The sequence below is a fragment of the Hemitrygon akajei genome, chromosome 31, assembly GCF_048418815.1.
Source record: "Hemitrygon akajei chromosome 31, sHemAka1.3, whole genome shotgun sequence".
Classification (NCBI taxonomy): Eukaryota; Metazoa; Chordata; class Chondrichthyes; order Myliobatiformes; family Dasyatidae; genus Hemitrygon; species Hemitrygon akajei.
The window spans coordinates 19,433,486-19,458,460 of record NC_133154.1 but is presented as its reverse complement, the minus strand read 5'-3'; the positions used below and the strand labels follow the sequence as shown (position 1 = coordinate 19,458,460).

Here is a 24,975-nt window from a genome sequence, read left to right as displayed (position 1 = left end):
TTAGGACGGAGATGAGGAGGAACTGCTTTTCCCAGAGAGTGGTTAATCTGTGGAATTCTCTGCCCAATGAAGCAGTGGAGGCTACATCAGTAATTGTATTTAAGACAAGGTTGGATAGATTTTTGGATAATAGGGGAAAGGCAGGTAGGTGGAGATGAGTCCATGGCCAGATCAGACATGATCTTATTGAATGGCGGAGCAGGCTCGATGGGCCAGATGGCCTCTTCCTCCTCCTATTTCTTATGTTCTTATGTTATGAATTTTAAAAGGCAGTCTGAGGGGTGAGCTTTTCACACAGGGTGCTGAATATTTGGAACAAGCTGCCAGAGGAGATAGTGGAGACAGATACAATTACAATGTTTATAATGTTTACTGTTACTGTCAGGTAGGAGACTTCAGAAGCCAGAAGGCACACACTCAGCGATTCAGGAACAGCTTCTTCCCCTCTGCCATCTGATTCCTGACTCATTTTTTTAATACTGTTTACAGTATTTCTGTTTTTGCACATTTTAAAATAATCTATTCAATATACGTAATTGTTTTACTTGTTTATTTATTATTATTTTTTTCTCTCCCTGCTAGATTATGTATTGCAATGAACTGCTGCTGCTAAGTTAACAAATTTCACGCCACAAGCTGGTGATAATAAACTGGATTCTGATTCTGAAAACAAACAGGAATCTGTATAGGAAAGGCAGAGGGGGTGTAGTTAAATGAGATGACATAGATAACTACAACACACACAAAATGCTGGTGGAACACAGCAGGCCAGGCAGCATCTATAGTGAGAAGCGCTGTTGACGTCTCGGCCCGAAACATCGACAGCGCTTCTCCCTATAGATGCTGCCTGGTCTGCTGTGTTCCACCAGCATTTTGTGTGTGTTGTTGTTTGAATTTCCAGCATCTGCAGATTTCCTCATGTTGACATAGATAACTATTACAGTCAGCGTGGATGAGATGGGCTGAAAATGCATCTTCGATGATTGGGCGACATGACATAATCAACTCAGGACAATTGTGTAGCAGAAGGCCTATGGACCATCATTGATCAACTGCCCACCGTAATCTCCAAATGTAGACCTTGCAACACTCTAATACAATATCCTATTGCCCTGTAATTAATCTCAAAATGTTTTGGTTTGGCAGATGGGGAACCAGTGAACATAGTAGGACTGAATTTTCAAAATCATTCACTAAGGCCGTTAGATCAAAGAATTAAGGAGCATGGTTGAGGGCTGATTAGAGGTCAGAAAGCCGAGAGTACAAACAGGAGAAAGTGCTTGTTGGAAACCCAGAGCAACACACACAAAATGCTGGAGGAACTGAGCAGGTCAGGCAGCATCTAATTATTAATGTCTCTGTCTGTCTAAGTAGACAATGGATGCGCCCGGGGTCGCAGACCTGGGTGATGAATGTGGAGATCCTGGGCTGCCCAGACATTACGATCCCACTCTCGGCTTCGCGGATGTGGTCCAAAGGAATGCGAAGCAGTACATTTTGCATCAGCTTGGCTGCAGGAGCTGCCAGGAGGTGATGTGATACGTCATCTAGGGAAATGAATAAACAGTCATGTATCGGGCTGAGACCCATCTTCAGGACTGAAAGGAAGAGGGAAGATGTTAGAATAAAAAGATGGGGGGGAGGTTAGCTGGATAGGTGGAGGCAAGTGGATGGGAAAGGTCAGGGCTGGAGAAGAAAGAATCTGGTAGGAGAGGAGAATGGACCATAGGAGAAAGGGAGAGGAGGGGACCCAGGGGGAGGTAATAGGCTTGTGGGAAGAGATTAAAGATCAGAGCAGGGAACAGAGAAAGGGGGTTGGGAGTGTGTTTACCAGAAGGAGAAATCGATGCCATCAGGCTGGAGGCTTTCCAGACAGAATATAAGGTGTTACTCCACCTTGGCACAAGAGGAGCCCATGGACCAGCGTAGAAACAGGTGCCTCATTTTTGGGCTGGCATGCTAGTGATAGAGTGGCACTGAGCCGAGTTGTTCACAAGGTGTGCTAAAGGCCCTGGTGAAAAGGCAGGGTGGACCTTATCCAGGTTCATAGATGATATATCGCCAGGTGGAAACTTGAAGAGTCTGCAGATGGATGTAAACAGGTGGGGCAACAGCAGGAAACTGGAAATGCCTGTTTGCTTTGGAATCCTGAAGCACTGGTTCCAAACGTGCAGGAACCATGGACAGATCAGAAGGCAAATGGAACTGAGAGAAAGGAGCTTATCTCACCCTGTGTGAGAAATTCCTCTCCCTCTTTCTCAGCTCAGTCGAGGGATCTCAGAACTGAACTGTTGACTTCTTCCCCTGACACCTGCTAGTTTATCTCCAGCAATTACTGTTTCTATTTTCAGTAACACTATGTACTTATATTGCAGGGATGGAGTACGGGAGTGAAGAACCTAGTGAGAAGTGAGAGTCGAGGGGAATGTATTTATTTATTTACTCATTGATTGAGCCTTCTGGCCCACCTGATTTAACTAATTTACAATGGTGAATTAACCTACATCCTTAGAATGTGGGAAGAAACCCATTTCCCAGCAGAAATGGAGAAAGTGGCTGGAATTGAACCCAGGTCGCTGGTACGGTGAAGCGTTGTGCTGACCACTATGTTACCATACCAACTCCAGCTTGTTGAGGCCACATCAGGAGTGTTGTAGTCTCTGTAGAAAGAGGTTTTGAACCTCTGAAGTTTTGAACAATAAGAAGCAACTCCATTGAAGTAAATCAGATTCTAAAGGATAGATATGAGAGAGTCTGCAGATGCTGGAAATCCGGAGCAACACATACAAAATGCTGGAGTTACTCAGCAGGCCAGGCAGCATTTGTGGCAACGAATAGGCAGTCAACCTTTCGGGCCGAGACCCTGACGTGTTGACTGTCTATTAATTTCCATAGATGCTGCCTGACCTGCTAAGATTCTAAAGGAAATCGCAGGTAGATGTTTCAAGAGGAGTGTTGGTCAAGGGTTTAGCCAGTTTGGACTGATATGCTAAATGGGTTTATTCTTATCAGAAGTACCAAGGTACAATGAAACATTTTGTTTTGCATAACATTCATAACAACCGCACATTGAGGTGGTACAAGGGAAGACAGCAACAATGCAGAATCTAGTGTTAGATTTACAGAGAAAGTGCAGTGTAGGCAGGAGGACAGTGAGACACAAGAGCTGTGCTGAGACAGATTCTGAGGCCAAGAGTTCATGTATTCATACTAGGGGACTGTTCAACACTCTTCTAACAGTGGGATACAAGGTGCCCTTGAGCTTGGCGGTGAGTACTTTCAAGTTCAAGGTCAGTTTATTGTCATTCAATGGTACACAGGTATACTGCCAAATCAAACGATGTTCCTCTGGGCTAAGGTACGCATCTCAGCACATCTAACTCACACGCATAACACACAAAGTAATATCACAAATAAACTAACAAGAAGTCAGATACACATACGATATAAGTTACAAAGTGAACAGTATAACGCTACTGGCGCCTCGTACGTGATGAGACCTGGGTGGCGGTAGGGAGTTCTGTAGTCTTATAGCCTGGGAGAAGAAGCTGTTTTCCATCCAGCAGTTCTTGCCTTAATGCTACGGTACTCCTGTCTGATGATGGGAGATAAAAGAGATGAGAGAGATCAAAGACCATTGACAATTAAGGACCCTGTGTACACAGTGCTCCTGATAAATATCTCTAATGGGTGGAAGAGAGACCCCAAGGATCCTCTCAGCAGAGTCCTCCCAAGCCTTTGTAGGGACTTGCGGTCAGCTGCCTTGTAATTCCCATACCAGATGGTGATACACCTGGTCAGGACACTCTCGGTGGTGCTCCAGTAAAACTTGGTTAAAATCAGGGGAGGGGGAGCCTCACTCACATCAATCTTCTCAGAAAATGGAGATGCTGCTGTGCTTTCTTGACCAGAGTGGTGGCGTTGATGGACCAGCGTCTGTCATGTTCGTTCCCAGAAACTCGGTGCTCCTAACTCTCCATAGAGGAGCTGTGGATGTGCAGTGAGGAGTGGAGAGCCTGCACCTTCTTAGCGTCCGTAATCATCTGTTTCGTCTTGTCCGAGTTGAGACTCAACTAGTTGTGCTCGCACCATTCTACCAGCCTCCTAGACCTTGGTAGCTCTTACTGATGGGAGGAGAAGAAGAGAGAATGCCTAGGCTGGGTGGACTCTTTAATTATGCTGCCTGCTTTACTGAGGCAGTGAGAAATGTAGACAGAATCCCCAAAGGGGAGGCTGGTTTCCGTGATGTGGTGAGCCATGTCCACAAATCTCTGGAATTTCTTGTGGTCATAAGAAAAGAGGTTGCCGTACCAAGCTGTGAAGCCAGACAGGATTCCTTGCCTTCTAATCTGTCAGTTAATCAGTTTCAGTTTATTGTCATTTAGAAACCACAAATGTAATGCAGTTAAAAAATGAGACAACGTTCTCCAGAATGATATCACAAAAGCACACAACAAAACAGACTACACTAGAAAATCCACGTAACGTTTGGTAATCCCCAAATCCAGAGTCTGAAGAAGCGGCTGCATATTAATATCGCGCTACCATCTTAGCGCGTTTCCCGGAAAGGAGCTCCAAATCCACCAGACAAAACAAGACTACCGAGACACACCAAGTCAGGAGACCAACTCAACCACCCAACAAACCAAAAAACTAAAGCTACCAGACCTACACAAAACCACATAGTTACATATAGTTATAGTTCGCATATAGTTACAACAGTACAGACAATACCATAATTGATAAAAATAGACCATGGGCACAGTAAAAATAGTCCAAAGATGTTAAAAGACTATAAGTTCGAAAGAAACCACCACACAGTTTCCACAAGTCCTCAGTGTCCCGATAGACTCGTTATCCCACGCAGGCGGCAGAAGGGAATACCCCTGCAATGGACTTCCACGGCGCCGCCTGACTCAGCCTCGCAGACGCAGCACACAATGAAAGCTCTGTCGGACCCAGCCTCGCAGACACAGCACACAGTGAAAGCGCCCCAACCGCAGCGGACTCTGAGTCCGTCGAACCTCCAAGCCTCCGACCATCCCCTCCGGCACAGCCTCTCTGAGCACCATCCTCTGCTGAGCGCACTACGACGGCCACCGGCAATGCAAGGCCGAGGACGGGGGGTCTGTTCTTCTCAGCAGAGACCTGGACCTCACAACAGCAGCAGCAATGAAGAAGGCCTTCCTGCAGATTTCCAGATGTTCCTCCGTGCTCCCACATCTCTTTTTCATCAGATTAGGATTGTGCACAGCACCCCGCTTAACAATTAACAGATAACAGCTCCGGAGTAGCAGCTGCAAACTGCGTTGCGCTGCCATCTTCTCCATTCTATGACAGTTGGTAAAGAATAATGGAGACATGTTAAATTTCAATAGCTTCCTGAGGAAGTAGAACATCTGGTGCACCTTCTTGATCATGACATCAATGTGGTTGGACCAGAAAAGGTTATCGGTGATGTTCACCGCGAGGAACCTGAAGCTCTCAACCCTCTTAACCTTAGCACTGTTGATGAAGACAGGAGTGCGTGCACCACTCCCATTCCTGAAGTTAATGACCAGCTCTTTCATTGATTGTCATTGATGGAAAGGATGTTGTCATGACACCATGTCACTAAGTTCTCTTTCCCCTTCCTGCACTCTGACTCATCGTCATTTGAGATACGGCTCACTCCAGTGGTATCCTCTGCAAACTTGTAGATGGAGCAACTGCAGAATCTGCCACACAGTCATGAGTGAAGGGGGGTAGTGAGGGGAGTGGGTAGAGTAGGGGGCTGATGATACAACCTTGTAGTGGACCAACATTGAGAACATTGAGAGGTGCTGCTCTCCATCCTTAATAATTGTGGTTGTTGACCAGGAATTCAAGAAGTTGCAAAGGGAAGGATACTATTGAGAGAGTGCAGAGGAGATTTACAAGGATGTTGCCTGGAGCATGCCTTATGAGAATAGGTTGAATGAACTCGGCCTTTTCTGCTTGGACAGATGGAGGACGAGAGGTGACCTGATAGAGGTGTACAAGATGATGAGAGATATTGATCGTGTGAATAGCCAGAGGCTTTTCCCCAGAGCTTAAATGGCTAACATGAGGGGGAGTAGTTTTAAGGCACTTGGATGTAAGTACAAGGGGGATGTCAGAGGTAAGTATTTCACACAGAGAGTGGTGAGTGCGTGGAATGCACTGCCAGTGAAGGTGGTAGAGGTGGATACAATAGGGAATTTTAAGAGACTCTTAGATAGGTACACGGAGCTTAGAAAAATAGAGGGCTATGCAGTAGGGAAATTCTAGCCAGTTTGTAGAGTAGATTACATGGTCGGCACAAATTTGTAGGCTGAAGGGCCAGTAATGTGTTGTAGATTTCTATGTTTATTTTAAAGGATTGGGTCCCAGGTCAACAAGCTTTGGGACAAATTTTCTTGGGATAATAGCACTGAAAGTGGATCCACAGACAGTAAACAATAGCCTGATTTAGGAGTTGATGGTATCCCAATACTCCAGAGATGAGCATAGGGTGTCCATTGTGAAGTGGTGTCCATTGTCGACCTATTTCAGCAGCAGGTGGATTGCAGTGGGACAAGGCTAGGAGGATGGAGTTCATGCATGCCTCTCAAAGCACCTCAGGACATGGATGTCAGAGCCACCAGGCCTCCATCCTTGGTGGGAGTGGTCATGGCTTTGGGTGGTGCTGTCGGTACATTTTGCAGATGTCCTACACTGTAGATGGAGGAATGTTCCAGTTGGTTGGTGGACTTCCAGTCAAGCGATTCTGCAGATGCTGGAAACCTAGATCAACACACACTCAAAATGCCGGAGGAACTCAGCAGGTCAGGCAGCCTCTGTGGAGGGAAATGAACAGGCCCCAATGAGGGGCCTCGGCCCAAAATGTTGACCATCCGTTTCCCTCCATAGATGCTGCCTGACCTGCTGGGTTCCTCCAGCATCTTGTGTGTGATGGTTTCAATCAATGGTACTTGAATGAGTTGCAAATGTTCTTGTCGATCTCAGTTCCGTGACTAAATCTGTTCAAGGTTGAGACCGACAGATTTGGGAAACTGAAGGAAATCCTAGGATACAGAGGCTGTGTGATAGGTGTAGGCTGCCCTGGACCTCGTGGAATGGTGTGGAAAAGCTTCAGTGACTGAGGCCCTCCTCCCACTTCAGTTCTACGTTTCTGCTGAAGTAAATTTATTGATTGAGATACAGCATGGAATAGGCCCTTCTAGTCCTTTGAGTCTCATCGCCTAGCAACCCCCGATTTAACCCTAGCCTAATCGCGGGGCAATTTACAACGACCAATTAACCTACCAACCGGAATGTCATTGGACTGTGGGAGGGAACCAGAACACCCAGAGGAAACCCACGCGGTCATGGGGAGAACGTACAAACTCCTTACAGGCAGCAGCGAGTAATGAACCTGGGTCGCTGGTACTCTAAAGCGTTGTGTCGCCATTAAATAATTTAATCCATGCAGTAAAAGTAACTCAGATTAAAACCCCCACTCCCCTCCCTTTGAGGTAAATAATTTTACCCCGTTAAGTGGGTCTGTTCCCACCCCCAAGATAATTCATGCCGTTTCGCTCCTGTGAAATCACACAGAATGTGACTCATAGACAGATGGGACACCAGTGTATTAAAATTGAAACGTATTTGCAGTTAATTATCACTTAAAAGTCACAGCCAAAGCGAAACATTTATTCATTAATGGAATGTGGAGATTAGAGTGGCAGGTCTCTGCACCACTAACAGTGGAGTTTAAGTCCAGTCCACTCCATTCTCTGCATCTTGTCGTTGTTGTGGGACAACAGAGCAATGGTTCCCACTCCATAGGCGCTAACAGTATGCGTGGTTAGCGCAACGCTGCACGTACATTTTTTAGCCTTGGGAAAATACACATGCAGAACAACAAATACTTTTTGGGGTCATTAATTCCATTATCTGTTTTAGATGTTGTAATGCAGGAAGAGGGTATAAAAATAAAAACAACAAAATGAATATTTTTTTAAAAACAGCTCCTGCCGTTACAATTTCAGTTTAATTTCAGACCACACCCTTGCAAAGTATGCACAATGAAAATAAATAAAATATACAAAACCAATACAATAGTGGCAATTCTAAAAAAAACAATACAAACAACATTAGAATTCCATCAACCCTGTACCTTATGTACACCAAAAAATATGAATAAATATATTTCATCTTAACTAAGAGATATACTCACTTTGGCACAGATGTGTGTAGCCTCCAAACACATATTGGCGAGACCCTGAAGACAGACAGACATACTTTATTGATCCCGAGGGAAATTGGGTGAGTTCTCCCTGCTCACGCTACGTGAACAGAGATTAACACATTCACATTTGGTCATGAAACAATAAAGTAAGACAGAGATAAACTTTTGCCAAACTTTTACAATATATTGCCTTGTACTTTAAATGACTAGAAAGTCTAATCTACTAAGCCGAAAAGGAACTTTACACAATCATGTGTCCAGTGCTGATACCTTACTCGCGAAAATCATGTCAAATCATGTCAATGTTCTAGATTTACAAACAAGTATAAACAAATTTGCATGAATATTATCAAATATTATTCACCTTTCCTCACCATACGACTAGCATTCAATGTTCTTTCTAGAACTTTGTAACTTCTCTTTCTACTCCACACATGCATAATGATGTCATCGTTTTCTCTTAAAGGCACAAGCAGCTGTTTTACCAGGGTGAATACATAAGTGCATGTTAACAATAAAAAAATTCAACAGTCACCTAGTTACATAAGGTACATAGACCATTACAGTACAGTATAGGCCCTTCAGCCCACAATGTCGTACTGACCTTTTAACCTACTGCGAGATCAATCTAACTCAGTGGAGTTTGTATGTTCTCCCCATGACCCTGCGGATTTCCTCTGGGTGCTCTGGTTTCCTCCCATGGTTAGGGTTAAGATTAGTGAGTTACTGGCATGCTGGCTTCCATGATGAGCTGAACTGCATCCACAACATCTCGCAGTCACACGCAGAGCTGTTGCCATACCAAACCGGGATGCATCCCGACAGACTGCTTTCTATGCATTGATAACAATCTGTGAGGGTCGCCAGCGATATGTAGAATTTCTTCAGCCTCCTGAGGAAGTCGAGGCGAATTTTCTTCCCGTGACATCGAGGTAGGTGGAAATCCTTTTGGCCAGAATTAGACCCCTCCCCGTTCTCAGCCACGTTTCTGAAGTTGCTGCAAAAGGAGTTGACTGGGCGGGGAGAGCTCTGGCAAGCTAGGATCATCCTGACTTCTGGTGTTGTGCCTTCTCTCTGTGGCCGTGTGGGCTTCTGCCAACTGCTTCAGTTCTCTCCTACATCCCAAAGACGTGCATGTCACTGTAAATTGGTCCTCATGTGGAGGCAAGAGATGGGTCTGTTTGGGAGAAGGGTCACAGGGTTGCAGGATTGATGGGAATGTGGAAAGAAGATGTTAAGGTGAGGAAATAGGACAGATGGGATTGCTCTGAGTCAGCATTGACTCAGTGGGCTGAATGGCCTCTTATGTGGTAAGGGATTATAGAAAACTCACTCTCTTATTGAAGACCACACGTCCGGCCTGGTCCTGGCAGATCCCTGGCACTAGTAGCTGCCCCAGGTACACAGACATCTCTATCTTGGTGTGAGCTGGAGCCAGACTATATGCTGGTGCTTAGCAGAGGTCACCCATGTGACGGTGTCAAGCAAAGATTTGTCTTCCTTTGACGTGACTGCGGAACCGTCTGGTGTATGGCGTCTGTTAGTCTCGCGAGACCTTGGATCTGCGCCTGGAAAGTCTTCTCCAGAGCACATGCCTGGGCAGGGTTGTATGGAAGGCCGGCAGTTGCCCAAGCAGCCAGTCTCCCCTCTCCACGACACCGATGTTGTCCAAGGGAAGGACAAGGGCCGATACAGCTTGGCACCAGTGATGTCGCAGGAGTTGCCAGAATGAGGTTGAAGACAATGTCGGACTGCCTTAGGGACTCCAGCTCTGGATTTGTCCTCAGGGTTTACTCCCGAAGCCTTTTCCATGAGTGGATATGGCCGCAAGGCAGCTAAGGTTTGAAATCAGAGTCTTCACTCTCTTAGATGGACTGCCTTCCCAGGCTGACGAGCTCCATCTACACTATCCTCTGGTGTACCTGGTGTAAATCTGATGCAGGCACCATTGTTCAGGCGTTAGGCATTTAGTGGGAAAACTGTTTAGTGAAAAGGAGGAAAAAAGGAGACCCTGGGTTTCTGTGGAGACAAAAGAGTCTGCCGACACCAGAATCCGGAGCAACAATCTATCTGCCAGATCAAGCAGCGCCTGTGGGGAAAGGAACTGCTGATGTTTCAGGTCAAAGCCCCGTGACATGGCTGAGAGCTGGAGAAGGAAGGTAGTCGGTGTAAGGAGGAGAGCAAAGGAGCTGTGGCAGGCGTTAGTAGGTGATGGGTGGATCGAGGAGGGGTAACGGATAACAGGCAGATGGGGCTGGGTGGGGAGAGGGACGAGGTGGGTGGGTGATCAGCGGAGGTAGGTGGAGTCACTAGGGTGCGGGGAGGATGAAAGCAGAGACAGAGGCTGGCAGGCGATAAGTGGGGACACAAAGGCTCCCTGTGCTGGAATTAAGATGGATGTGTGAGTAGTGAATTGGATGGAACCGTGAGGGAAAGGAAGAAATAAAAGGCTGATGGGGGAGGCTGGAGGAGGTGTATGGAAATAGGAACAAAATTGCGAGGACCGGAGGTGGATCAGAAGGAGAGAGACTGGAAAGCGTGGGGAGAACATACGAGGAATGGTTCACCTACTTACTGACCGTTACGCTGCTGGCGTTTAGGGCAGCAGTGAAGGTCCTCCATCTCCAGCAGTGTCCAGGACTTCCTTCATCATGTCAGAAACTTCCTCTTGGCTTTCACTACTGTCGGTCACACAGATCCCAGGTGGAGACTCAGGAATACGGTCACACTCAGATGTAGAAGGATCGCTGTCTCCGTAACAATTTTGTTTGGTCAGTTGGACTCCACTTGGAGTACCGTGCTCAGACCTGGTCGCCTCACTACAGGAAGGACGTGGATTCTCTGGAGAGAGTGCAGAGGAGATTTACAAGGATGTTGCCTGGATTGGGGAGCATACCTTACAACAGTAGGCTGAGTGAACTCGGCCGTTCCTCCTTGGAGCGATGGAGGATGAGAGGTGACCTGATAGAGGTGTATAAGATGACGAGAGGCATTGATGACGTGGATAGTCAGAGGCTTTTCCCCAGGGCTGAAATGGCTAACGTGAGGGGGCATAGTTTTAAGGTGCTTGGAAGTAGGTACAGAGGGGATGTCAGGGGTAAGTTTTTCACACAGAGAGTGGTGGGTGCATGGAATGCACTGTCGGCGAGAGTGGTGGTGGAGGCGGATACAATATGGTCTTTTAAGAAACTCTTAGATAGGTACATGGAGCTTAGAAAAATAGAGGGCTATGTGGTAGGGTAATTCTAGGTAGTTTCTAGAGTAGGTTACATGTTATGGGCCAGAGGGCCATAGATTTTCATGTCAGGGTTGCTAGCCCTGAGCTGAACCCCTAAACCTGGAGGACCAGTGGACCACTCTAAGTCTGTCCTCTACCCTTTGACCTGTTCGGCATGGGTGACCCTACCAGGAGCAAAAGCAGCAAGTCCTGACTCCAGCCAGCCTAACTCTCAGGGTCATTGAGACACACAAGCCTCCAAACTACGGTGAGGTTGTGGTCCTCCTAGAACTGGAAAATTCAATAGCCAGTCATTATGGTTGTAGACCACCCAGGAGGAATATGAGATGCTGTTCTATTGAATTTCTGTGGTATCTTTGTCAATTGCAGGACAGTGACATTGCGAATGTAACAGCTGGTCAGTACAAGACAGGATCCTTCCACACATCCCGAGGAAGTGGATTGACGGTCAGGCGCTGGTGGGCTTTCCCTGCTCCTCAAATGCTGACCTGATATCTCACACATTCACCCGAGAGGCAGAAAGGGCTTAGGTGAACGTCTCCTTTGAAAGACGATACCACTGACACTGCGACACTCCCTCAAGTCTGAAGTTGGAGCACAAATTCACAGTAACTTCTCACAGTATTTGAGTAGGTCTTGAATCCACAATGTCTGGTCCCGAGAGAAGCAGCTGAGGCAGAGATGGCGAGGAGAATCTCCCTCAAAATGCTTAATGAACAGTCCCCAGAGACCTAGCAGTGGCTTTCTATATCCAGATTCAACCCCAGCATCGGACATGTTTAAGGTTATTGCACAGGACCAGCCATTTTTTCAGACCTTGGTCCAAACATAGACCGATGAGTTATATTCCAAAGATAAAGGTTGGAGTGACTACAATTGACACTGAGGCAGCTCTGTTTAGTTGTGGAAAATCAAAGCAAAAGTGCAGATGCTGCAAATCTGAGATAAAACCAAAAAACACAGGGAAGACCCACGTCAGGCAGCATCAGTGGAAGGTGACCTGACCAATGTTTCAGGTACAGGACCCTTCTCCAGAACTGAGAACTTTTCCTTCTGCATTTTTGGTTTTTCATTTAGTCACTGATGCCTTCCTGTTCGTGAGACTTGCCTTGACTCCTCCAGTACAACTGTGACTGCAGTTTCTCGCTAAGAAGTGCTTTGGGAGTTCTAGAAATCCAAATCCTTTCTTGTGCGCTTTGGGAAAGGCCATGCAAATGCAGCTTGCTGTTGTCAACCGTTGTGTGAGTGACGTTTCTGACAGTCGAGGTGGTCTGACTGGCAGACCTGCTGTCTCGGGAGACGGGCTTCCAGTAGTCTTCCCCCAGCTAGGCTCCCCCAGGAGCTCTGCTCGCTCCGTCACGTGTACTTCATTTGCTGTTAATGCTGGCTGCCGCTTGAGCAAAACGGGTGCGACATGACAGGCCGATAAATTATTGACAATCGCTGTAAATTGAAGATGGTACTTCAATTACAGAAATGTGAATTTTTATTTGGTTCCCTTCCCTGCAAAACAGAAATACTGTGACAGAACTAATCAGCATCATTGTGAGTGAGCCACTTTCAGATGGTCTGTCAAGGGGACCTGACTAATTTATCAAACAGTTCACTGACTCTAATGCATGTTTGTAACTCACCACACGGACTGACAGTAGCATCCCACTCCATCTGAAAACTCATTCAATATACACGTTTGTAAAAGCAGAAAACACTGGAGGCACTTAGAAGGTCAGGTGGCAACAGTGGAGAGAGAGAGAGAATGCTTCAAATTTAAAAATCTCCACGTAAGGTCTTGACGCAAAACGTCGCCTCTATAGATGCTGCCTGACCTGCTGACTTCCTTCAGCATTTTGCGTGTGTTACTCACCTGCAGAATCCCTTACGCTTACCCTTCACCGTCGGTGTTTTTCTCTCTGCAGATGCTGCCCGACCTGCTGACGTGTTTCCAGTTTCTTTTTTTTTATTTTAGGGCTTCCAGTGCCTGCAGCTCCAGGTCACTCATTGAGAAGAGATTGAGTCGCCTGGGACTGTACTCGCTGGAGTTCAGAAGAATGACTGGAGATCATCTAGAGACATATAAAATTACAAAAGGGGTAGATAAGATAGAGGCAGGAAAGTGGTTTCCACTGATAGGTGAGACTAGAACTAGGGGACATAGCCTCAAGGTTCGGGTGAGTAGATTTAAGATGGAGATGAGGAGGAACTGCTTTTCCCAGAGTGTGGTGAATCTATGGAATTCTCTGCCCAATGAAGCAATGGAGTCTACGTCAGTAAATATATTTAAGACAAGTTTGGATAGATTTTTGCATAGTAGGGGAATTAAGGGTTACGGGGAAAAGGCAGGTAGGTGGAGATGAGTCCATGATCAGATCAGCCATGATCTTATTGAATGGCGGAGCAGGCTCGACGGGCCGGATGGCCGACTCCTGCTCCTGTTTCTTATGTTCTTATATAACTCGTTGCACATTGCCACACTGTCTCTGATAACCACCCTTTCCAAATTGTCTCAGCCTACAGCTGGAGTTACCCTGTACCGTCCTGTCACCTCACTATAGGAGGGGTATAATAGTGCTGGAGAGAGTGCCAAGGAAATTTAACAGGACGTTGCCTAAGACGAAGGACTTAGACTATGGGGAGAGATTGGACCGCTGAGGAATGGTCTGATAGAACAACGTAACAACGTGGAATGCTCTGCCCCAGAAGGCAGAGGAGGCCAAGACTCTGGATGCATTCAAGAGAGAGTTAGATAGAGCTCTTATAGATAGCTGGGTCAAGGGATATGGGGAGAGGGCAGGAACGGGGTACTGATTGTGTCTGATCAGCCATGATCACAGTGAATGGCGGTGCTGGCTAGAAGGGCCAAATGGCCTACTCCTGCACTTACTGTCTATTGTCTATTGTAACATTATGAGAGACGTAGACAGGGTAGATAATCAAAACCTTTCTCCCAGTGTAAAGGAAGTGAAAACAAGAGAGCTTAAGTATAAATTGAGAGGAAGGAGTTTCAAAGTTGATCTTTAGGGCATGTTTCTTGCACAGAAAGTGGCTGAAAACTGGAATGTACGGTCAGAAGCCGTGGTGGAATCAGACACAAAGAAGGGTCCCCAAAACGTTGACTATACTCTTTTCCATAGATGCTGCCTGGCCTGCTGAATTCCTCCAGCATTTTGTGTGTGTTCCTCAGATACAATTATTTTGTTTAAGGGACATTTATACCCACTAAAAGAGTCAACTAGGACTGGTATATGTGGGCAAAAAGGTCAGCCCAGAAGGGACATCCCTCTGTTCTGAGGCTGTGTCCTCTGGTCCTAGTGTGGGAAACATCCTCTCCACACCCACTCTATACCTTTCGGTATTCAATAAGTTTCAAAGAGATCCCAGAGTAGGGGAGATTCAAACAGGAGGACATGAGTTGAGACTTAGGGGGCAAAAGTTTAAGGGTAACATGAGGGGGAATTTCTTTACTCAGAGAGTGGTAGCTGTGTGGAATGAGCTTCCAGTAGAAGTGGTAGAGGCAGGTTCGGTATTGTCATTTAAAGCAAAATTGGATAGGTATATGGACAGGAAAGGAATGGAGGGTTATGGGCTGAGTGCGGGTCAGTGGGACTAGGTGAGAGTAAGCGTTCCGCACGGACTAGAAGGGCCGAGATGGCCTGTTTCCGTGCTGTAATTGTTATATGGTTATATCCCCCTCTCGTTCTTCTAAACCCCAGAGAGTACAGGCCCAGAGCCATTAAATGCTCCTCATATGTTAGCCCTTTCATTCTTGGGAACCTCCTGACGGGGAGGTGAGGAAGACGGGAAAGGGAAGGGCAGGTGGAACAAGGACTGGGATACTGGCAGCAAAGCTAAAACCCCTGCTTTCTGCTCCCGTGCTAAGTGCACTGAAAATGTACCACAAGGAGAGGGGCCCCAGAAAGGACTGTTCCACAGCTCTGGGTAAGTTTAAGGCTGGGAGCTTGGATCCATGTGAATTCCCATAGCAACATCTTTAAATTGTAGGAACTTGGTGGAATTAATGGACACAGGGGTGGTAGATGAATTTGTTCCATAAGGTGTATGAGGTTACTGTGCTGTTCTGTTACATCGCTGGGAAAGAACGGCTACCTTATCAAGTATTTTATAACTTACAGACAAAATTGACTAAAGAGAAGGTGGAGAAAGATTGGTTGGGCTTCTGTTGAAGGAACAAGTGAAATGCTGAAGCCAAAGATCTCTGCCTGAGCTGCATAGAGAACAGAATTATGAAGCTACGTGGCGGGGTTGTAGTGTGGAACTAATCGGTGGGCCTGCACTGGGGGGGGGGGGGTCATATCATAGAGATATAAAGTGGGACTGTAATCGACCTGTATCATGGAACAGCACCAACACAAGAAAATGTGGAAATCCGGAGCAACACAAACAAACTGCTGGAGGAACTCAGCAGCGCAGGCAGCATCTACGGAGAAGAATTAACAGTTGGTGTTTCGGACTGGGACCCTTCTTCAGGACTGGAAAGGAAGGGGAGAAGTCAGAGTAAGAAGTTGGGAGGACTGGAGGAAGAAGTACAGGTGGTAGGTGGTAGGTGAAACCGGGAGAGGGGGAGGGGGTGAAATTAAGAGCTGGGAAGTTGATTGGTGAAAGAGATGCAGGGCTGGAGAAGGGGGAATCTGACAGGAGGGGACAGAAGGCCATGGAAAAAAGGGAAGGGGAGGAGCATCCGAGGGAGGCGATGGGCAGATAAGGTGAGGGAGGGAAACGGAAATGGGAGAATGGAGAAGGTGGGGGGGGGGGTGCGGAAATTACCATAAGTTCAACAAATCGATGCTCACGCCATGAGGTCAAATGCTACCCAGATGGAATATAAGGTATTGCTCCTCCAACCCGAGTGTGGCCTCATCACGGCAGTAGAGGAGGCCACGGACTGACACGTCGGAATGGGAACGGGAAGTAGAGTTCAAATGGGTGGCCACCCGGAGATCCCCCTTTCTGTGGTGGACGTAACACGGGTGCTCGGCGAAGCGGTCTCCCAAGCCGTGTTGCCTCTCACCGAGTATACAGGAGGCCACACCGCGAGCACCAGATACAGTCGATGACCCCAGGACACTCCTGGGACAGTACCTCATTACTCGTGGCTGTAGTGCGGGTCTGTACCATGCGGGTCTCACTGTAGGGCTGTTCGGTCTGGCTGCACTGCCAGCTCTGGCCACGTGGCTTTGCTCTGCCGCTGTACTGTGGCGTATTGCGTCACCGGAGCATAATCAGGACTGTGGGCCCGTACCATGAAGCTCATCTCGTCCTGTGGGTTATGTCATGGGACTGAACGACTGACTGGCTCTGCAGCTCTGCTGCGGGCCTGTTCTGTAAGGCGATACCATGGAGCTGTTGTGTTGGACGGTACAGCAAGGAGTTGTTTCATGTCGGCCGTACCACGGAGCCTTTTTGGTGAATCCGCTCCTGATGCACCATCAATAACTCACGCTGAGACTTAGGAAGTGAGATATCGGCTTTTATTGACTGAAGAACAACACTACATCCTGGGAAAATGAGGGAGAGCAGCAGGCCACAGTCGCCTTTATACAGGGGTCTGTGGGAGGAGCCACAGGGGCAGTCAGCAGGGTCTGTGGGAGGAGCCACAGGAGCAGTCAGACAGGTATATCTAGTTCACCACATTCACCCCCCCTTTGTTTAAAAAAAAAAATTCCCAAGCATATTTACAGGTTAAGTCTATCAGGTGGTCGAATCGTTCGCTGCGATCTACGTAGCTCCGGCTGCAATTGCACAGGAGCCGGAGGTGGTGTTTGCTCCGGAGGTGGAGAGTGGGTTGATTCTGTCCCAACAGGAGGTGTCAGGGATCCCTCGCGTGTGAGCGAGGTCCCTGGAACAGACGCGTACGGAGTCTGTGTGGGGCACGGTGCGTGCGGAGTCACCTCGGGTACAGGGTGCATAGTTACCGTGGAGTGCTCGGGGTAGTGGTCTGCTGCTCCGGCGGGCGCCAGGTCGCGGACAGAGACCGTGTCCTCCCGCCCATCAGGCAAGACCACGTAGGCATACTGGGGATTAGCATGCAGGAGGTGAACCTTCTCGACCAGTGGTGAGTACTTATTACTCCTCGCATGTTTACGTAGCAGCACTGGCCCCGGGGACGTCAGCCAAACTGGCAGGGTGGTCCCAGTGACAGACTTCCTGGGAAAAGAGAATAAGCGTTCGTGAGGGGTGGCATTAGTGGACGTACACAACAGGGAGCGGATAGAGTGGAGTGCCTCAGGGAGGACCTCCTGCCATCGGGAGACCGGCAACCCTTGTGACTTAAGGGCTAAAAGTATGGCCTTCCACACTGTGGCATTCTCCCTCTCCACCTGGCCATTCCCCCGGGGATTATAACTCGTGGTGCGACTAGTAGCTATGCCCCTAGCAAGCAGGAACCGGCGCAACTCGTCACTCATAAAGGAGGACCCTCTATCACTGTGGACATAGCAGGGATATCCGAACAGAGTGAAGAGCTGGCGCAGGACTTTTATGACCGACGTGGTAGTAGTGTCGGGGCAGGGAACGGCAAAGGGGAATCGCGAGTACTCGTCAATAATACTGAGAAAGTAGACATTGCGGTCGGTGGAGGGAAGGGGGCCCTTAAAGTCAATACTCAGTCGCTCAAAAGGGCGGGTGGCCTTGACAAGCTGCGCAGTGTCAGGACGGTAGAAGTGCGGTTTGCACTCAGCTGCGCAGCCTCTATCGTATCGGCCGTCTCTATCGCGGAGCGTAAGGTAAGATCAGCTTTTTCCAGCAGCCGCTGGCGTATACACACTGACCGGACCCCAGTCACAAAAGCGTCTCGGACCAAGAGTTCCGTATGCTGTTCCGCTGTGAGCGCTTGGCAGTCACAAGTCCGCGCGAGTGCCTGTAGTTCTCGGAGAAATTCAGCAGTCGACTCCGTAGGCCGCTGTTTTCGTGTTGCCAAGCGGTGCCGTGCATAAACTGGATTTACTGGCCGCAGGTACTGTCTTTTGAGGGCGGCAAGCGCCTCCTCGTAGGTGGATATGTCCCTGATGAACGAATAAACTTTTGGGGCGACCCTCGAGAGGAGAAGTTTGAGCCGAACAGCCGAGTCGGTGGCACGAACCTCCTCTAAGTACGATTGGAAGCACACCAGCCAGTGTTCAAAGGCAAGAGCTGCTCCAGGGTCTTGGGGGTCCAAGTCCAGGCGTTCTGGGCGTAAAGCGGTTTCCATGTTGTAACTTTCAGTCAATAAAATTGATGCACCATCAATAACTCACGCTGAGACTTAGGAAGTGAGATATCGGCTTTTATTGACTGAAGAACAACACTACATCCTGGGAAAATGAGGGAGAGCAGCAGGCCACAGTCGCCTTTATACAGGGGTCTGTGGGAGGAGCCACAGGGGCAGTCAGCAGGGTCTGTGGGAGGAGCCACAGGAGCAGTCAGACAGGTATATCTAGTTCACCACAGCTCCATGTCACTGTACTCCTGCTCTGTACTATAGTGCTCTCTCTCTCTGGACTGTATCCTGGCGTTTAATGTCGGGGCTCCACCAGGAGGAAGTTGAGCTGTACTGTGGATCCTACCCTGTGGTTTTACTCTGCAGTTAAACTGTGGGGCTGAGTTCAGTGACTGTACTGTGTGTCTGTACCACAGCGATATACAGTGCAACACACACACACACACACACACACACACACACGAAAGCTGGAGGAACTCGGCAGACCAGGCCGCATCTGGGAAAAGAGTGCAGTCAACGTTTCGGGCCAGAACCCTCCGGCACGGCTTCGGCCTGAAACGTTGACTGTACTTTTTATCCAGCAGCTGCAGATTTTCTCTTGTTACAGTGGGACGGTGGTATGTTTGCACCAAGGGGTGGCACAGTGAGATTATACTGTGGGACTCTACCATGAGTCTTCACTGTGGGACTCCGTACCACTGTGCTGTACTGTGTGTCTCTGCCACAGGGCTGCTTGGACAGCCTCTATCACAAGTCTGTAGAACTGGGCTGTACCGTGGGGCTGGGCCACGGGGCTGAATTGTGGAATTAAAGCTTGGGTCTACTCTCTAGACCGGCAAGGTACCCTGGGCCTCTACAGTGGCCATCTTCCATGAGAATGTGAGACAGTACCGGAGCGGTGGGGGAGCTACAGAATACCGAACAGTACAGCACAGGAGCTGACCCTCGGTCCACAATGTCCATGCTGAGCACAATGCTGAACTAAACTGATCCCTTCTGCCTGTTCCATATCTCCCCCCACCCCTATTTCCTGAAACCTATGGAGCTGTACTACAGGGCTGATCTGTGCAGTTATACTGTAGGGCTGCACCATGGGGCTGTGTTGTACGTCTCTAACATGGGTCTGTAACGTGAGACTCACATAGTACAATGAGACTGTCTCATGGTGTTGTATCATCGGCTACACCATGCAGCTCTACTGTGGGGCTGTACTGTGGAACTGTACTGTGGGACTGTACTGTGGGGCTGTACATCAACTGTACTATGGAACTGTACCATCGACTGTACTGTGGAGCTATACAACAACTGTACTGTGGGGCTGTACCATTGACTGTACTGTGGAGCTGTCCCATCCACTGTACTGCGGCTGTACCATCGACTACTATAGACTGTACCATTCACTGTACTGTGGGACTGTACCATCGACGGTACTATGGGGCTGTACCATCGACTGTATTGTGGGACTGTACCATCAACTGTACTGTGGGGCAGTACCATCGATTGTACTGTGGGACTGTACCATCGACTGTACTGGGGCTGTACCCGCAACTGTAATGTGGGGCTATACCAGCGACTGTACTGTGGGACTGCACTTCGGTGTTGTAGTGTGGGGTTGAACCACATGGCTGCACCGTGGGGCTGCACCAGGGGTCTGTACCATAGAACTCTACCATAATGCTGTACTGTGGATTATACTATGGGTGTGTAGTGGAGCTGTACAGTGGGGATGTACAGGGAGCAGTATAGTGGAATTGTACTAAGGGGATGTTCACTGGGACTGTACTGTAAGGCTGTACATGGGGACTGTACTGTAGAGCTGTTCACTGGGACTGTACCAAGGACTGTACTGCGGATTGCTTTCGGTGAAGGAGAGGACTGAATGCAGATATGATGTATTTTTCAGCCCAACAGATTCTCCACTAATACTTTCAGCCTGCAACTGCTTGCGATTTTTGGTTTGTTCGCTTGTTGTACTTCTTCCAGCTGTGTGAGCTTCCAAACACATCACTCAGCATAGTCGCAGCACAATTCCTCTTAGCCCAGGGAATCTCCACACAAGACCCATTCGCAGCCCTGCAGAGCCTGCACTGCCTTGGTCACCATTTGACACTACGGTCTGGCTCCATACTTCTCACCCATAGCAAGGCCCCGTGATGTAGCTCCATGGTGTGGCTCCATGTGATAGCTCACAGTGCCTTTGCAACTCCATAACCCATCCCCGTGGTGTGGCCCCATGACGGAGCTCCACGGTACAGCCTCTTGTTATAGCTCCAGAATTATGGTCCTGTGATGTAGCTCCACATTCTGGCTCCTTGGGCCATCTCCACGGTCAGGCTGCACGCCGCAACTCCATAATATGGCTGGTTATACACCACTGACTTGGCATCTGTAATAAGGCTTCATGAAGGGCTTCTCCTCTACATTGCCTATAAAGGTAACACTGAACTGTTGGATGGGGCTCCATCACCTGCCCAGTGAAGGAGTGCAACCTGTGGACAAGATGGCCTGAGTTCTATCTGGTCAGCTGCTTGCTAGGCTTTTTAAAGGAAGTGAGCTATTCACTGACCATCTTCATAACCACCCAGACCATGTCTTCTTCTCACTACTACTATTGGGCATGAGGAATAGAAACCCTAGATCCCACACCCCCAGGTTCAAGAGCAGTTATTACCATCAGCATGGATAACTTCAATCAATATTCCTATGAACTGATTCTACAGACTCACTTTCAAGAACTCTTTGCAACACGTGTTCTCAGTATTATTTTTCATTTGCACAGTGTGCCTTCTCGTTTACATTGGTTGCTTCTCTGTCTTGCCCTCGGGTGGTGAGATGGCGATACGTCGCTACCAAACGAGGTGCAAGGGGCACCTTCCCTCTGCAAGCCTGCAGGTCATCCTGGGCAAAGTATAGCACCCACTTAATGTCCTCCCCCCACCCGATCAGGCTCAAGTGAAGCCATGGGAGGAGGTGGTGGATGGCCGTATGAGCAGCCGGTTGTATGACAGATTACAAGTCCTGGTTATGCGACCACTGACATCAGGCAGACAATCTCTGAAGAGTATTAATAATGGATGGAGTCACCCGTCTTGTAAAGACACTGCCCAGAAGAAGGCGATGGACACTTCTGTAGAAAAATTGCCAAAAACAATCATGGTCATGGGGTTAGCTTTTCATATATTCTATCGAACAGTATCACAGACAAAATGCTGGAGGAACTCAGGAGGCCAGGCAGCATCTATGGAAAAGAGTACAGTCATCGTTTTGAGCTGAAACTCTTCAGCAGAACTGGAGAAAAAAAAAGATGAAGAGTAGATTTAAAAGGTTGGTGGGGGGGGGGGGGGCAGAGAGAGAAACACAAGGTGATAGGTGAAACCGGGGGAGGGAGAGAAGAAGTAAAGAGCTGGGAAGATGATTGGTGAAAGAGATACAGAGCTGGAAAAGGAACAGTATTGTACAGTATGTCATTTTTCATCCGTAAATCCCTGTAAGAAAATGAATATGTGATAATATAGATGCACTTTAATAATAAATTTACTTTGAACTTTTGAACTTTAGCTCATGCATCTTTAGGAGGGTTTATTAGATTGCAAAAGATTACAAAACAGCCAATGTGACTCCCTTGTTCAAAAAGCAGAAAGGGAGAAGGTGGAAAGCTATGGGCCAGCTAGTTGAACATCTATCAGTGGCAAATCGCTACAGTCAGTAATCAAAAATAAAATAATTAATCGTTTAAGAAAGCTGAACCTTGTCATCACAGTTTTAGGAAAAATAAATCATGCTTAAATTCTTTGAGAATGTGGAATGTTGAAAGAGGAGAGCCCGCGGATGTAGCATATTTAGATTCCGACTGGCATTTGACAAGGTACTGCATAAGAGGTTGGTGCATGAAGTCAGTGACCAAGGTATCAAACAAAGTGTGTTTGAATTAACTGAAAACTGCATATCTCATAAAAAAAAAGAGTTAGAATAAATCTGTCCTTTTCAGACTGGAAGAGGTGACTAATGGAGCACCTCAGGGATCAGCTTTCTTCACTGTGAGTGAGCTAGAGGAGGGAACAGTGTGTAAGGTTACTAAATATGCTAGTGATGCAGAAATAGGTGGAAGGGCACTTTGTGATCAGGAAACTATGATTCTACAAAGGGATATGGATAGATTTATTGAGTGGCAAAAGATTGACAAATAATGTCACCGAGTCATAGAAAAGTTCAACACAGTAACAGGCTCTTTGGCCCCTCTATTCCATGCTGAACGATTTAAACTACCTACTCCCATCGACCTGTGCTGGGACTGCAGCCCTCCATATTCCTACCTTCCATCTACCTATCCAATCTTCTCTTAGATTTTGAAGCCAAGCTCACATGCAACACTTGTGCTGGTAGCTCATTCCACACTCACACAATCCTTTGAGTGAAGAACTTCCCCCTCATGTTGCCCTTAAACTTTTCCCCTCTCACCCTTAACCTATAACCTCTAGTTGTAGTCCCAGTCAACCTCAGTGGAAAAAGCCTGCTTGCTTTACTCTATCTACACCCCTCATAATTTTGTATGCCTCTATCAAATCTCCTCTCAGTCTTCTATGCTCCAAGGAATAAAATCCTAACCTACCAATCTCTCCTGATAACACAGGTCCTCCAGACCCTGCAATATCCTTGTAAATTTTCTCTGTACTCTTTCAACCTTATTTATATCTTTCCTGTAGGTAGGTGACCAAAACTGCACAAATTCTCCAAATTAGGCCTCACCAACATCTTAGACAACTTCAACCGTGAAAGTGTGAGATTCCACACTCCAATAAGAGGGAACAAAAGGCAGAATTTTAGCTAGATGGAAAGAGACTGCATGTGAGTGAGGCTCACACAAAATGCTGGAAGGAACTCGGCAGGCCAGGCAGCATCTATGGAAAAGAGTAAACAATTGATGTCTCGGCCTGAAACGTCAGCTGAACTTTTTTTTTCCATAGATGCTGCCTGGCATGCTGAGTTCCTCCAGCATTTTGTGTGTGTTGCTTGGATTTCTCTCTTGTTTGCATGTGAGTGAAGTTTAGAGGAACTCAGATGCTCCAGTACATGAACCACAAAGTTAGCAGCGAGGTTCAGCAAGCAGCTAAGGAGGAAGATGACACGTTGGCCTTTATTATAAAGGCATATGAATAGGGAGGTTTTGGTAAAGCTGACAGGATGTTGGTGAGGCCACACTTGGAAAACTGGGCACAACTTGTTCCCTTTAATTCAGAAAGGATATAGCAACATTTTGGGTGGCCAGGTGGAGATGCACCCCTATCAAACAAGGTTTAAGGCGCTCCTTCCCTCTGCTAGCCTGCAGGTCACCCTTGGGCACCCGCTTAGCCCCATAATCAGTTTCAGGTGAAGCCATGGAAGGAGGTGGTGGACGGTCATATGAGCAGCTAGTGCACATCACAAGTCCTGGTATGTGACCACCCACTGACGCCAGGCAGACAGTCTCTGAAGAGTATTGATAATGGCTGGGGTCACCCATCTTGTAAAGGCACTGGCCAGGAAAAGACACTGGCAAACCACTTCTAAAGAAAAATTTGCCTAAAACAATCATGGTCATGGAGTCCATGATTGCCCACTTCATATAACATGGCACATAATGATGATGTCATATGGTACGGCAAATAATGATGATGATGATGATAGTAACAATGGAGCCGGTTCAGAGGAAATTCACCAGGTTAATTCTTTGGACGGAAGGATTGTCCTTTCGAGAGAGACTAAGATCTGTATTCCTTGGAGTTTAGAAGAATGAGAAATGACAATATTCAAATATCTAAGATCCCAAGAAGGCTCAACAGGGTGGATGTTGAGATATTTTCTCTGGTAGGAGATTATCACTACAACGTATTTCAAACTGAGGTACATAGAAATGTCTTTTTGCGGTGGAGGGTGAATCACTAGAAGTCTGTGTCCTGGTGGATGGTGGGATCTGGATAAGCAGAAGTTTTTAAATGGAGATGGATGAAAAAAAGACAGATTGAGGAAGAGAGTGGTATGGAGAAATGGTGTTGAGGCTGGCCTAGACCAGCTATGGTTATATTGAGGCCTGAGGAGCCTGGTGGCCTACCCTGCTCCCATTGTCTAGCATTTTTGTCTGTGTTAGGCCAAATGTATCATTTCTCTTGGTCTAGGGAAGGGATGAATCAAATAAGATCTCAAGTCCCAAAGGTTTTCCAGGTTGTGTACAGTTTAGACCATAGTGGATGGCAGCCCAGTGCTGATGCTCACTACAGTCTCATACACACCACCAGGGCCCAGAACTGAAGGGCAGCC

General features: G+C 47.6%; 1 protein-coding gene across 3 annotated transcripts in view; it reads left to right on the top strand.

The window, feature by feature from the left end:
- LOC140719398 (protein shisa-9-like) overlaps positions 1-24,975 on the top strand; it is a 152,369-nt gene that overhangs the window by 65,240 nt on the left and 62,154 nt on the right. The window lies entirely within an intron of this gene.